At 39.5% G+C, this 13,541-nt stretch overlaps 1 protein-coding gene across 3 annotated transcripts in view; it reads right to left on the bottom strand.

Moving 5' to 3' along the window:
- The window catches only part of LOC124956703 (Krueppel-like factor 6), a 308,239-nt gene that overhangs the window by 232,466 nt on the left and 62,232 nt on the right, over positions 1–13,541 (bottom strand). The window lies entirely within an intron of this gene.

The following is a 13,541-nucleotide window of genomic DNA, read 5'->3' as shown; positions in this document are numbered from 1 at the left end:
GAGACACAGAGATACAGAAAGAGAGAAAGAGAGAGAGAGAGACAGACAGGAGGGGAGAGAGAGAGAGAGAGAGAGAGAGATGAACGAAGTTCGAGGAGGAAGGTTGGAGAAGGGGACGACGATTCGCCGCGGGGAAAATGAAAATAAATGATAGCGTCGCTCGTAATTAATTTAACGCGCGAGAACGAACTGCGAGGCTGCTCGAGCGAGCTGCTTTATACGCGTCTCGCGTATAAATATGCACGTTCGTGAGTGTGCGTTATACACATGGTGTGTCTCTCTACCGTGAGGACGATGACGGTGACGGTGACTGCGACGTAGCAGGATTACGTGTGCCCGTCGTCTCTCTCTCTCTCTCTCTCTCTCTTTCTATCTTTCTTTCTCTATCTCTCTTACTCACTCGCTCTGCGTATCCATGTCTATCTCATTGGTCTGCTGCTGCTGCTCTACGGGGTGTCCCCCCAAAAAAAGATAAAAGAAGAGGAAAGTTTCCCACTTTTTCCCTCCATCTTTCCCTCCCCACTCCACCTACATGAGAGCCATCTTTTTAAGTCGTGTTCTTTTATCCAGTAATTTTTCTTTTTTTTTTTTTCATTTTTTTTTTTCTTTTTTCCTTTTCTTTTTTCTCTTTTATTACCATAAACATCTTTGATATTTATTAATTTAAAACGATTTTTAAAGAAAAAGGTAAGTAAAAGGAAAAAGAAAAAGAGGAAAGATAAGGAAAAGAAAAAAGCAATTTCAATGTCGAGTCGAAAAGATATTCGTTCGTTCGAAGAGTTTAAGAAAAATTCAGGACGGGAAGATTTCTCGTTTTCGAGGAAAATCGAAAGAATTGGGTAGGTTCGACGAGTAAATTACGATAATCCTATTTTCACGAAGGCGATACCACAAACGTGACACCATACCGCACATCGTATGTCGAATTTTCATGAAAAGGATCCACATGATCCAAAATCTTACGAATGAGAGCACAACGTTGGCGAAAAAAGAGAAAGAGAGAGAGAGAAAGAATAATCCCAAATGGAAGGTAGAAAGTTTTCATGGAGACTCTCTCTCTTTCTCTCTCTCTCTCTCTCTCTAAGACACACATACACACACATTTTCTCATTCTATCTTACTCTACCCGGATCATTATATATTTTTACGAGTCAGCATACTTTATTCCGAACAATATTATCGGAGTCTATGGGTTTGATCCATAGCGTTTTTCTCGTTAAACAGACGTAGAAGCAAGAGGGAACGACGAGAGCAACAGTGACATAGAATTATAGAAGAAGGAAAAGCAAAGAAGAGAAGAGAAGAAAAAAGCAGAGAAAAGAAGAAAAAAAAAGAGAAGAAGGAATAGGAGTAGAAGTAAGAGTAAGAGTAGGAGAATGAAGTAAAGGGGAAGCATAGAAGGGGGGTTAAGGACGGAAGAAGGGATTCGTGCATGTACCATGCGTATTACATGCTCGTGTATTTGCATAGAAACGGTACGACGAAAGAGCCCTTTATCCCTCGTACGGCTTGCTTCCTCGAACGGAAATCTTCCACGTAGAGAAAGAGACCAAAAGGGAGATGAAGATTGTTGGCGGTGGAAGATGGAAAGAGGTAAGGGTAGGGGGTAGAGGGGATGGGTAGAGGGGTAGAGGAAGAGGGAATAGGAAAAAGAAAGAAAAGAAGGAAAGGAAGGAAAAGAAGAATAAGAAAAAAAAAAGGAGGGAAACGGAATCAAACGAATCTCTCGACCATGCTGACTCGATCTTTCCGCGTGCTCCGCCACGCGCTTTCTACCCTTCTCCGTACACTCCGAGACGACGTTACCCATTGTACCGAGTTTTTTCTTCTTCTTCTTCTTTTTCGTCTGGAGCGTGGCAAAAAGTGCTGTGATTGCTCCCTACATTTCTACGATCGGACGATTTTTCCTTGCTGGTAGAAAGAAACGCATGGGAGAACGTCGACGTGGAAAAAAATTTGTCGACTTTATTCGTTCTTACTCTTGGACCCTCGATGAATCTTAAATACTTTGTAGATTCTCGAAGGGGAAATAGATACAAGGACGGAGTTAAAGGTTAAACGTGAAATTGCATTTATACATATATATGTGTATATATATATATCGTAGTCGGAAGGAAACAATTGGAAACAAGGAATAGAAATGTAAGGGCTTATAAAACTAGTATGAATCAGTTTCTCCAGGAATATCTAATGCAGGGTAACCCTATTACTATATATTTCCAAACTACCAGAAACCAACCATGGTAGGTTAGGTATGAAATACTCCTTTAAATCTCGCTTCTTTCGCAAACGTACAAGTCGCTTTATAGCTCTACGAAATTACACGTCGAGGGCAAAGGCAGACCCTTTGAAGCCCTCGTAATTATCGTCCAACTTTCTGCCAAATCGGACGAACGAACGAACGAACGAACGAAGATAGGTAGATAGGTAGGTAGGGGAAGAAAGAGAGTGGGAAAGAGAAAACGAATGGGGCAATGGGCGAGGGGGTAGGATACGGGTAGGGGTTGGGAGAGGAGGGGGAGAGGAGGGGAGGGGGAAGAGACTGTTGAACGAAAGAGAGATAAAGAGGGAGAACGTTAATGACTGTCGCGTTTTGCGTGTGCATTGGGGCACAAAGTCGTGCGTGAGCCCTGAGAAACGTACCTACCTACGTATCACGCAATCGCCGAGAGCGCAACAAAACCGCCCCCTTGAGGGCAAGGGTGCCCGCCTGCCTACCCACCTACCTACCTACCTACCTACCTACCTACCTACCTACCTCACCCTCTCCCTTTCTCTCTCCTCCTTCTCCCTCATCCTCTCTCTCTTTCTCTCTCTCTCTCTCTCTCTCTCTGTGACTCTCCCCTCCGTGTTTTTGACTTCACGGAGAATGCGAGTTGTTCACATGCAAAAGGCACAAGGCACAATAATTTTCTTCTCTCTTGGTCGAACGTTCTCTGCCAGGTGGCCAGACGAAATTACTTCGTGCGAAATTCACGCTTCTTCCTTTCCTTTTTTTCTTTCCTTCTTTCCTTCTTTCTTTCATTCTTTCTTTTCTTTTCCTCTTTTCCTTTTAATTTTTTGTTCCTTTCTACTACTTTACAATTGGAGCAAGAGAAAGAAAAAGAGAGAGAGAGAGAGAGAGAGAGAGAGAGAGAGAAAGGATTGAGTAGTATTTAAAAACAACATTTCGCAAATTCAAAGAATTTTTAATCGAATTGCTAGTGCGAGTATTGGTAGCAATGTAGAGCGATGTATGCGCAAACCCAACGGATATATATAAATAAGCATAATTACATATGGCACGTGAATGTGGATACATAAGTACATACATACATAGGACTCGCACGTATTTGGAATAGCAAAGGGACGGCGAAGGGAATTGGGAGTATGGCGGGGAAGGAAAGGAGAAAGGGAGGAAGTTTTCGATGCGTGTACGCATAAGGGGAGACTGATGCGGGGGAGAGGGGTGGGGTTTCCTAAGAGAATAGAGTTAGCGGGAATGCGGTTGGCGCCCCTGCTACGTCCCCGCCACGGGAGAAGAGAGCAGGCGAGCGGCAACGAGCCGAGCCGAGCCGCGATCAATAACACGTGTGCACGCACCGACACACACTCGAGCCACGCACTTTTACATTGAACGCGACGTTGGCTCTGGCACCCCGACCGATTCACCACTACTATCTCTATATCCTAGTATCTACGAGTCCTCCTACCAATTTTCTCTTTTCCCTCTACCGTTCTCTTCGTTCACCGTCCTCTCACGTACACACGTATAGAAATACGCGCACGCATATACACACAGGCACACAAGCACACACACACACGAGCACGCGCGCAGGTCTACACGAACGAATACAGAGATAGAAACAACTACATCTATAAGTACAGACGCGGACGCATACACCTGGTTCGCCGTTACCGCCGCCGTCGACGTATAAACGCGGAAACGTCCAGGGGGAATGGAAACGTGTAATTGTGTAAATGGTACAATGGCCGACGGTCCCTCGTTAGAGAGCCCTGCCGTGGAAACAAGATTCTGATTAACGCCTGAATTTTATCGTCGGCGGCTGTACAGCTACAAAGTTATCTCTCTCTTCCGCCAACATTCGCTATCTTCTCTTCCTATCCTTCTCTTTCTCTCTCTCTCTCTCTCTCTCTCATTCTTTCTCTCACTTTATATATATATATATATATATATATATCTATTTATCTATCTATCCATCTATCTGTCTCACGTCTGCCTTTCTCTCTTCACAGGTTCAGATTCCCTCACCCTGCGCAAGAGCTCTCCCGCAAGCTGCAGGACTTGGATGAGGAACGTATGAAGAGAGAGAGAGAGAGAGAGAGAGAGGGGGAGAGAGAGAGAGAGAGGAAGCAGAAGTGGGCTCGACGCGTATAATCTCGCAGTTTTGCCTTTGCGGTTTCCACGCCGCACTTCAAGTAATATCAACGGTGTTCCATGTCGTGTATACGAGCAACTCTCTTCTTCCCTTCGATATTATGTTGTTGTCCCACGAATATGTCCAACGAGAATGGCGAAGATTTTTTTTTCTGAAACGAATGGATACTCTCTCTTTCTCTCTCTCCCTCTTTCTCTGTATCTCCCCTAAAGACGAACAAGAGACGGACACGCGCGAGCTCAGAAAAACAGGATACGCGGACCTTTCGGAAACCCTATTTTCCTCTTTCCCTATCACGAAGAGAAAATTGTTCTGAAAGATGGAAGGAGCTCAGAGATTCGTAATCTCCCTTGTTTTGTTTCGAGAACCGAAAGAGCGCGCGCGCGCGTGAGAGAGAGAGAGAGAAATTATCAGAGAAATTCTCTTGATGAAAAACGTCCTACGTAGAAAGAATTAATATTCACTCTTCCGACTCGTTGATTATGTATAATCTCTCAAGGAAAATCCTGTTAAATCCGTAACTTCCGTGTATTCGAACGATACAATTTGAGCGAGATTCGTATCCATCAATTAAATCGGAAAAAAGAAAGAGAAAAAGAGAGAAAAAGAGAGAGAGAGAGAATCAGAAAGAGAAAAAAGATGTTGTAAAGACGTCGCACGTGAACGATTTGATGCGAGGCGATAAACGAAATGCGAGGGTACGTTGTCGACGTGCTAATAAATAACGCAAAAATATCGTTGGGTTGAGTTGTAAGCGCGAGTAAAACCGAAATACTCGAGTCCAGGATGCATAGGGCAAGAGAATGAGGGTATAGAGAGGGGAGGAGTAGAGGGGAGGGAGGGTTTGAACCGGAAGTGCAGTCGTAAACTGCATATAGGCGCGACTCGTGGTACTGCCGACGTATCAATGGCTGCACTACGATACGCGAATAAATCGCCGAGGTAAATAAAGAATGGGACAGATGCGTGAGCGGATAGAAAGGGCAGATGAGTGAAGAGAGAAAAACCATAGCAAGTGCTTTCAACGTCCGATCCGGTCCGGTACGATCCTGTCCGATCCTATACTGTACTGTACTGTACTGTCCACGAGAGGCTTCGTATTCCGGAAAAGAGAAAAAAAAAAAGAAATAGAAAAAAACTTCGTTCTTCCGTTCGAATCGTTACAGATTTTACTGGACTTTCTGATTTAGGAAGAGCTTCTCGACTTTTAACCCATTTTATTTTTTTTCTTTCTTTTTTTCCTTTTTTTTTTTTTTTTAATCTTAAAAAACAACATTATAAAGCATTCGCCAATTCGAAACTGAAATGATTTTTTATTAGATCGTAACGACGATCTATTAAAAATTGATTGATTTTTTAATCCCTTTTCTTGTTTCTTTTTTTTTTTTTTTTTTTTTTTTTTTCTTTCTTTTAAGATTTCATTTATGCGTAAATATCAAGTCGAAATACATACATATATAATAATTTTGATAAGAAATTGAAATATTCATGATACTTCCAATTCAAACCTTCGATCGTCTGCATCTTTCATATCTACGATCAAAAAATTCTAATGATATCGGCTACGATATTTCCGATATTTTTATTTACAACTATAGTGCGAAATATATATATATTTTCATATTGTATATGACTTCCTACAAATTTTGACACTTTTGAAAGCTCTGCCACTTTGAAACCCTTAACTCTCGAAACACATACACATGAGCGCGCGTACGCTCTCACAAAAGCAGACACCATAAATAAAATGATTTTTAGTAAAAATTTTAAAGTGAATTCATCCAGCCATGTAAACTCTAAAGTGGATAAACACATACTCATGTTTAAATTTTTATATAAAACTTAAAGTTACAAAAGAGTTCTTTGATATCCTAAAGTAACGTCGAGAGCATAAGGAACACTACTATCGTATCTAAAAAGTTATTACAATTTTCTCCTTCCAGAAAAAATAATTAAAATACTTTCATTCATTATAAAGAAGAAGATTTTTATTCAACGATGTATGTGTGTTTGTTCATGCGTGCATGCGTGTGGTTAATTTCATTTTTAAACCTGTATTATAACATATTGAATGTATCTGTCTTTAATTTCCTTCCAAAAAAAGAAAAAAGAATATATATATATATATATATATATATATTTATTATATAATAATTAATATACATATATATAAATATATATATAATTATAATAAATAAATAAAAAAGTATATATATATATATGTGTGTGTATGTACACATACATATAAAAAAGCTCGATTACAGAAAAGAAAAATTGAAAAGAGAAGAAAATTGATAGAAAACTGAAGAAGGAAGGAAGATATGTAGGTAGAGGTAGATGTACGTATATCTAGAAGCGGACGGATACGAGAGTCGATAGTACGCCGACATGGTTGTCAGCACGATAACGAAGCAGGTGACGGCAAAATAACCGCGACCTTCGAGCGTACGTAGGAGATTTGAATAGAACAGAGCACGAAATGCATCAGGTGTTCCTCTCCGTAAAGTACATCGCATTTGAATGTCGCTCGGTTCGAAAGGTATTTTCATCTTCGAATTAGGAGAATTTCAACGAGGATTGCCAGAAAAGGATGGAGAAACTTCAAGTACATAGAGAGAAAGAGAGATACTTCCGTTTGCAATATTCTCTCTCTCTCTCTCTCTCTCTCTCTCTCTCTCTCTCTCTCTATCTATCTCTTTTAAAGAAAGAAAAAGAAAAGAACTTAATTAATCCGAAAGCAGTGAAAAAAAACGCAAAATATACGGAGAGGAAGAAAGAAGAAAAGAAAAAAGAAAAAGGAAGAAAAATCGATTTGAAAACAAAAAAAAAGATTTAAAAAAATAAAATGAAAGAGAAGAAAGAAATAAATTCGAAGACAAAACTACCGTTCAATTGGCATGGTGAAATTTTCAAACGTAAAAATATCATACCGATGGTGTTCGTTCGAAAAGTCAAAAGCCGATTTAGTCGAAAGCTCCGTTGCCGAATTTGAAAATTCTATCGTAGCGAGAACTATCGTTAGAATCCCTGCACCAGATTTACACTCGATTCACCGGTGCGACCTGTTCGAAACGTCGAATTGGAGAGAGATCTGGAATGATAAAAGCCGAATATTTTGTCGAAATCGTTTCTAGCAGCCGCTGTTTCTCTTCGTCCAACGAATCGTTACGATCAAACTCGGTAGTTTTGGTATCGTATAGAGGAAGAAGACCGGACTTATATATAATACGAGGAAGGTAACGTAATGGGAGTTCGAAGGGTAGCTCTGAGAATTGGATATATGTATATAGAAGAGGATAGTTTCGACGAATGGGAAAGATAGAAAGAGAGAGAGAGAGAGAGAGAAAGAGAAAACCGAACGGTCGTTCGAAAACGTCCCTATAAAATTCTTCCCTGAGTCCAGTGCAATGTATTCAAAAGCACCGGGTGTCGATATTATGCTAATACAATGCCCGATACCGCGGCCAGCGATCCTCCTTCTCACCCTCTATACTATATAGCTTTTCCAAAGCTACGTGCGATGGAAACGTGTGTGAAATAGAGACAGAGAGAGAGAAAGATGGAAAATATAGGTGGAACAAGCTATAGAAAGAAAGAAAGAGAGAGAGAGAGAGAAAGAGAGAGAGATGTATAAAGGCTAGAGGGAGAAAAGATGAAGCACGTAGCCAGCATGCGTATGTCATGTGTGCATGTATATATATATATGTATATGTATGTATGTGTATCTATGCATACGCGCGCATATCACTAGGAAATTCGAACACCTGCTCCCTACCAAGTTTTCGGGGCTCGTCCTTTGGGACGTAATTTGTGAGGTTTACGGGTACAGTAGGGTCGAAGGACACGCCGTAAAAGGGATTTTCGAGAGGAAAAGCCGCGAAGGTGGCAGCATCACCGAAGGATCGACCGAATCCTACGGGCCGATGCGTCCTCGTCGCACTGGGATTTCCATCTCTTTCTCTCTCTCTCTCTCTCTCTCTCTTTCTCTCTTTAAGAATTGGATCGAGTGGATATATCCAGGAATTTCTTACTTCGTGAACTTACTTCTCTATCTAGATTTTATCCTTTAAACGAATTTAGTTAATAAATGTAACGATCGATCGTTACAGATCGAACGATTTACTACAATTTCATCTTCGATTAATTCGTTATCTTAAAGTTAAACGTCAAGGGTCTTCTCTTTTATCGTAGAAAATTATTCTAACCGCGTTGGAAGGAACGAATGTCGCAGTTCGAGAGATGTTGTAGGTTTATCATCAAAACGACCATTTCATCTCTTCTCCTCCTCCTCTTCTTCTTCTTCATCGAACAAGAACGACGACGAGAACGACGATGGAGGGACCAAAAGGCGATTATCTCCGGCGTAAAGACGTAAGCGTAAATCGTTCGACGAGAGGACGACCCATGGACCCAGGTAACATGAATTTCATGCGTCTGGTATCAAACCAGAGAAATAAGAAAACGTTTTCGCCTACTCATTCGGTCTTTTTCTTTCTCTTATTTTACTCCCTCCATCTCTCTCTCTCTCTCTCTCTCTCTCTCTCTCTCTCTCTCTCTCTCTCTCTCTCTCTCTCTTTCTCTTTTACCGTAGGAAAGACCCAACCGCAACTTTATTACAGGAACGGGGGTAATAGAAGGCTGCGGTCGATAAGACCGAAAAGACGGACGGGTGGAGGACGGTCGGATGAACAAGCCGGCAAGCGAGTGAATTGCCGCGCGCGCGGAAGAACGTCAGTGGGGGAGAGAAAGAGATAGATAGATAGATAGAGAAAGAGAGAGAGAGAGAGAGAGAGAGAGAGAGAACGAGACAGGGAGACAGAGACAGAGAGAGAGAGAGAGGGAGGAAGAGATAGAAAGGGTGGATCTGGTTACTCGACTCCTGTTATCCGTTTGAGGTAGTTACCCTCTCTACCTCCTCCTCCGTGCCTTTCGTTCCCGTTAGAGACACATAGCAAAGGGGGATAACGGACACGAAACCTTCGCGAAATTATATTATCCGCTCGTATATCCGCCGGTGTACGCTCAGCAAACACGAATAACCATATTGTACGCGGCTACGTACCGGGATTTCGAACGTCCTCCTTCGCCTTGGTATCGTTGTTGTCCTTCTTCTTCTTCTTCGCTCACTCTTATCTTACCCCTCCCCACCCTCCCACTCTTGGACGAATCGCTCGATAAAATATTCCGATTCACCTAGCATCTTTTACTACCTTGCGAAAGTTCTCCGAGTTTCCGATCTCACGTTTTTAAAGAGAAAAAAAAAAAAGAAAAGAAAAGAGAATATATATATATATATATATATATATATATATTTCTTTACATTTATTAAACAATTATTAGTATTGCCGGTAGATAAGTATGCGTTTTTGTTCTTCTTTCTTTTTTTTCTTTTTTTTTTTTACTTTTCTTCACGATTATTATTTTGAAGACGCAAAATGAAATCAACCGAAATTACTCGGGTATCTTTGGCGGATGTAATCTGAGACTTTTAGTATAAATTTGTAAATTAATCATCCCGCCGATCCAGCGGGTTACGCGATACGTATTTAAAATTTTGATTAAAAGGTTTAAGATTTAAAAAGGGGGAAGTTTTTCGTATATTTTAAAATTAATTTCGAAGAAAACGTTTATCATTTTCCTTTTCAGCTACGTCAAAAGCATAAAAAACAACTAACTCCTCGTTCGTGGAATTTGTGATCGTCGATAAAAAATTGCAATATCGTGAATAACGTAAAACACGTTAAAGATTTAACCATTAGAGATCGTCTAATCGTATCTTATAATTCTTGAAAAATCAAAGGAGTCATCAAAGAAAAGTCGTAAAAATCTTCGAGAGAACTGCCTAGCTGTTGTTTGTCCGATGCTTGTTCGAAGTCCGAAAGATTTTCGCAATTGGAGTTACTTACGATTCCATGTCATCGATAAGTCGAATTTCGGTGATTTCAGGAACGAAAGAAAGAAAGTGACAGAAAGAAAAAGAGAGAAAAAGAAAGAGAGTAAGTAAGACAATGTCTTCCTGCCGTTCTTTGGAAAAATATACGCTCGGATAGGCAATTTTCTCAGACGATATTCCTCAGAACTTTTCTAATGGAGTAAACCGATTCCGTCGATGAATCAAGACGCTACTTGCGGTTAGCAAGAGAAAAGTTTTACCAGTCGAAAACTGTAAAGTTTTCCATTCCTACAATTCGATGCAATTCAAGCGGCCACGCATAACGACTTTTGTACGATTTGCCGTTCGAGAACGAGAATTTTCTGCGAACGCGAAGGAAGAAAACCCAACTGACTGACTGATTGAGAATAATCGACGATCATCATCTTGTTGCCGTTTTTGCGAGGACTTAAAGAAAAATAAAGAAAAAAAAAAAGAATAGAAAGGAAAAATAAAAACGAGGAAAAAGAAGAAAAACGTATATAACTGGGCTTCTCGTTGGTGTAACGTTTTATGTACGACGAAATGTTTCACAAATCAAAATAAAAAGTTGTGCAACTCGTTCAACTTACTTACGTTCGCGCATTTTACAGGCGATAAGAGCAATACGTTTCTCGCTCTCTCGTTCCAATCTCCGTTTGTGTTTAGTGCAATCTCCGAGAATACGGTTACACGAGCAAAATTTCTCTTCCTCTCTCTCTCTCTCTCTCTCTCTCTCTCTCTCTCTCTCTCTCTCTCTCTCTCTCTCTCTCTTTCTCTCTTTTTATAGTGTCGACCGGTTTACCGAGAAACAAAAACGAAAATATCCCATTTTTATTGTTCGAGAAGAAAATGCACCTAACCTCGTTGTCCCAATCGTTTTCAGCAGTTCAGATGTTAGGATCCAAAGTTTACGTCGCGGCTTATCCGCCGTTCCTTGGCTAAATAGGATATCCGCGATCGAAGAAGATTGTAGAGCATTAGATTCTCCAAGAAACTCTCGTGAACTTAGCCGAGTTTCTATCGCGGGTTATCCGATAGATCCAAGAACCTTGGAATTACTGTTGGAGAATCGTTTTCTCAAATTCTCCTCGAGGATTATCGAACGTTGAATTGTGATTCTTCGCGGGGGGAGGGGGGGGGGGGGGGGGGAAGCAGAAAAAAAGAAAATAAAGAAAGAAAAAATAAACCACAACTGTTCATCACTCTCGGCATTTTCATCAAGGGCTCATTAATATAATTATATATCATTATGTCGTTGCAGTATTTCTGTCATATTTTTTTTTGTTTTTCTTTTTTTTCTATAAAATCAATATCGATATTATTTTGTGGAAGAATTTATTTAATTAACAAAATATCAATGTCATCGTTATTATTGTTATTGTTGTTATTATTATTATTATTATTATTATTATTATTATAGACAATTGTATATAATTATGAATATATTGTTAATGTAATCATTTATAATCAAATGTATATCTTGGGTGCGATCGTATGTGCGTCTGTATATGTTTCTGAAATATAAAGAAGTAATTCTGAACTATATGCACGCAACAATATAAATAACAGCGACAAGTAGCAATCCCAAGGGTTGAAATGTAATGTAACGAGTTCACGTAACCGTATAATTATAATAAACAACATCCCCTTTTTTTTTCTTTTAACTCGACCTACATTATCTACAACTTATATCCATTTAAAGGACAGCTTGTCAATTTTAAATGCAACAAAAAATCTGTATTGTAAAGAACTTAAAAAAAAAATCTATAAATATATATACACAATTGTTTACATTGTATACGATTCTAGGACATGTATGTCGCTTCTGCAAATTCCAAAAAGCAATTTTCCCTGTTAAATTCGTGTTAAAATAATAAAAAATATCGGTGACACGTAACATGTGCATTTTTTTCGTCTAAATATACATATACATATACATATACATATTTATATATATATATATATGTGTGTGTGTGTGTGTATGTATGTATATATATTTCGACCTCGAAAAAACAAACAAATATATAAATCTGTTTCGTTATAATGAAGAGTATTTATATCAAATCTGCTAATATATTCCGATGAAATAATTATAAAAATGAGCATACAAAAACCTATTATATTGCAAAATTATAAGTATCTATATTACTATATATTTTATTATATTACTATATTCAATTTATTATTTTGTTATATTAACCTGTTATATTGCTATATCAATCTATTATATAATAATATTATATATATACACATAAGAATCCATAATCTCCACATACAATATCGAAAAGAACAGAAACCTATATTATATTATCCAATTATACATGACACTCATCCATGTAGCTACGTTTTTCACCCTTCTCGTTTCTTCTCGGAAAGGTATACTCGTAGACGCGCGAAGCTCGTCGCACGTCACGTGCGTGCGCGGAATGCCATTACGATGCACGTTCGTTCGGCGTATCCATGAGAGAAAAGCATGAGAGGGAGAGAAGAACGAGGGATGGGGTGACGGAACGACGGCAGCGGTGCCGTATCGTTGCTGCAGCACACGCGTGTGCTGAAATTCAATGCCGGACGGTAGGTACATACTATATATCCACGTGCGGGAGCGCGATAATGATATTCCACTGGCTTATCCGCGAGCGAAGTCGTTCCTCTATCTTCCGTGACACGACCCGTAAATCGTACCTTCAACCATTTTTTTTCCTCCTTCTTTCCTACTACGTACCTCCATCCCTTTCTCTCTCTCTCTCTCTTTCTTTTTCCTTTCTCTATTTTTTTCCTCCATTTCCCTCTGTCGAAAGAGAATAGTAAAATTCTAACGACAAGTTTAAAGTTAAAAACCATAAGGAACTCGTACGATCGAGTTCTTTTATTAACCATAAGCATATAGAAACCCGTATGATCGAGATTTTTTTTATTAACTATATTATCACCATTTCTTTATATGTACATATATATACATCGTATATCGGAAAAGGAGATGAAGATGAAGAAGAAGAAAAAGGAACGAAGAAAGAAGAACAGTAAAGGAGAGATGAGAGAAAGAAAAGAAAAAAAAACAGAAAGCGAAAGGATGGAGTTCATAAATTATTCTAATCGAGAGTCGAACGTAAGAGGGCGAGGAAAGGCTCGGAACGTTAAATCCAACGCGAACAGGGGGGGTCGTGCCTATCCGTATAATCGCGGCATCAACTTTAATTCCTATCCACATCGTGTTGAGCTGCATTTTATATTCCGTTAGAGTGGAC

Source organism: Vespa velutina, chromosome 23 (genome assembly GCF_912470025.1).
Source record: "Vespa velutina chromosome 23, iVesVel2.1, whole genome shotgun sequence".
NCBI lineage: Eukaryota > Metazoa > Arthropoda > Insecta > Hymenoptera > Vespidae > Vespa > Vespa velutina.
This window is presented reverse-complemented; position numbering and strand designations above follow the sequence as displayed.